Below are 2,022 nucleotides of genomic sequence, written 5' to 3'. Positions count from 1 at the left end.
AATATCATTATTTTTGAAAATTTCTATGTTCCCTGATAACCCAAAAACTCGGGCTTTCTTGTTTAAAATAGAGGGGTATCTGAAAATATTTTCTAAATACTCTAGGTTCCCAGAGGTGATTATTCTGGGGACTATTTTTTATGTAAATAAGCTCAGTAATGTAGCACGGTGCATATATGCGTGCTGAGTCACTTCAGTAGTGTTCTTCTCTTTGTGACCCTATGGACTGTAGCCTGCCAAGTTTCTCTGCCTATGGGATTCTCCAGACAAGAATACTGGAATGGGATCTACCTGACCCAGGGATCAAACCCTCCTCTCTTAAGTCTATCTTGCATTAGCGGGCGGGTTCTTTACCACTAGCGCCACCTGGGGAGCCCCTGAACTGAAACTGTGTGGCATAGTTTGAAGGTGAAACTTGCCCTTTAAAAGATGGGCAGCCAAAAACAGTGATTTAAAAATAATCCCATTGTGGAGTTATGAACATCTGAGTGCCTCTGCCAAGAATGCAAAAGGGAAAGGTCTTGCCAACTGTGACCAGATGGGCAAGTGCTTTCACTTAAAAAAAAAAAAAAAGAGGCAGAAGTGGGCGGGATGGAAAGGAAGTAGGCGGGAACATGTAGTAATAACTGGGCCTTGGCATGGGCTTGCTGGTGTGGGTTTTAGCCAGGCTCCACCCACAGATCGTTTTCTTAGGAGAGGTCACTCACAGATAAGCTGTGAATACACACACTCCGCATTTAAAACTGCAGTAGTAGTCTCTAAGCAGGAATAGGGGATTGTAATCAGCTTTCCTTCTAAGGAAAAGCCGGGAACTTTCTCATTTCACTTCATGAAAAGTAAGCCATAAGGCAATTTCTGCCAAACATCTATTAGTTGGATGAAACAGATCTCTTGCCCAAGATCTGACTTCAGCTGTGTATTTCCAGTACAACCAGTTCTTTACTCTGCAGCTGATTGGCTCTAGAGTGTGGCCAGATATCTACTTCCCCCAGTTAAAGGAGTCAGATCTCTAACTGTTGATCTGTTCTCTTCTGAGTGATGGCGCTCACCATTTTAATCCTCTGGCTGGCTGGCTGCATCCTGGCATTTCCCATGTACCTGCTGGACTTTCTTGGCTTGTGGAACTGGATATGCAAACAGTGGTTCCCCTACTTCCTGGCGAGGTTCACTGTGATGTACAACGAACAGATGGCGAGCAAGAAGCGGGAGCTCTTCAGCAACCTGTGGGAGTTCACGGGCCCCTCCAGGAAGCTCTCCATGCTGGAGCTGGGCTGTAGCACGGGGGCCAACTTCAAGTTCTACCTCCCCTGGATGCCAGGTGACCTGTGTTGATCCCAACCCCAACTTTGAGAAGTTCTCGATCAAGCGCATTGCCCAGGCCAACACCTGCAGTTTGAGCGCTTCATAGTGGCTGCCGGGGAGAACATGCACCAGGTGGCCACAGGCTCCATGGAGGTGGTGGTCTGCACCCTGGTGCTCTGCTCCGTGAAGAACCAGGAGCAGATCTTCCAGGAAGTGTGCTGAGTGCTGAGGCCAGTGAATGTGGATTGAGGAGGGCTGCTTAGTAGCAACCACTATCACCAAGGGCTGCTGCTGCTGCTGCTGCTAAGTCGCTTCAGTCGTGTCCAACTCTGTGCGACCCCAGAGAGGGCAGCCCACCAGGCTCCCGCGTCCCTGGGATTCTCCAGGCAAGAACACTGGAGTGGGTTGCCATCTCCTTCTCCAATGCATGAAAGTGAAAAGTGAAAGTGAAGTCGCTCAGTCGTGTCCGACTCCTACTGACCCCATGGACTACAGCCCACCAGGCTCCTCCGTCCATGGGATTTGCCAGGCAAGCGTACTAGAGTGGGTTGCAGCCCTCCCAATTTCAGTAGATCAAACACCCTAACATAAAAGTAAAGCTCCTGGGGAAGATACTGTTGAGTTTTTCAAAAAAGTCTTAGCATGCAGAAGAAGCTATAAAGGAAAAGACTGATAATACATATATAAATAAAATTTTATAACTCCTGCAGGGAAAAGGAC

The 2,022-nt window shown here is 48.0% G+C and overlaps 1 pseudogene; it reads left to right on the top strand.

Annotated features, from left to right (window-relative positions):
* The first annotated feature begins 900 nt into the window (after positions 1 to 900).
* Positions 901 to 1,674, top strand: LOC147371603 (thiol S-methyltransferase TMT1A pseudogene; annotated as a pseudogene).
* The last annotated feature ends 348 nt before the right edge of the window (positions 1,675 to 2,022 follow it).

This window comes from Bos grunniens, chromosome 5 (genome assembly GCF_055505025.1).
Source record: "Bos grunniens cultivar Pamir isolate PY7600 chromosome 5, Bosgru_T2T1.0, whole genome shotgun sequence".
NCBI lineage: Eukaryota > Metazoa > Chordata > Mammalia > Artiodactyla > Bovidae > Bos > Bos grunniens.
This window is presented reverse-complemented; position numbering and strand designations above follow the sequence as displayed.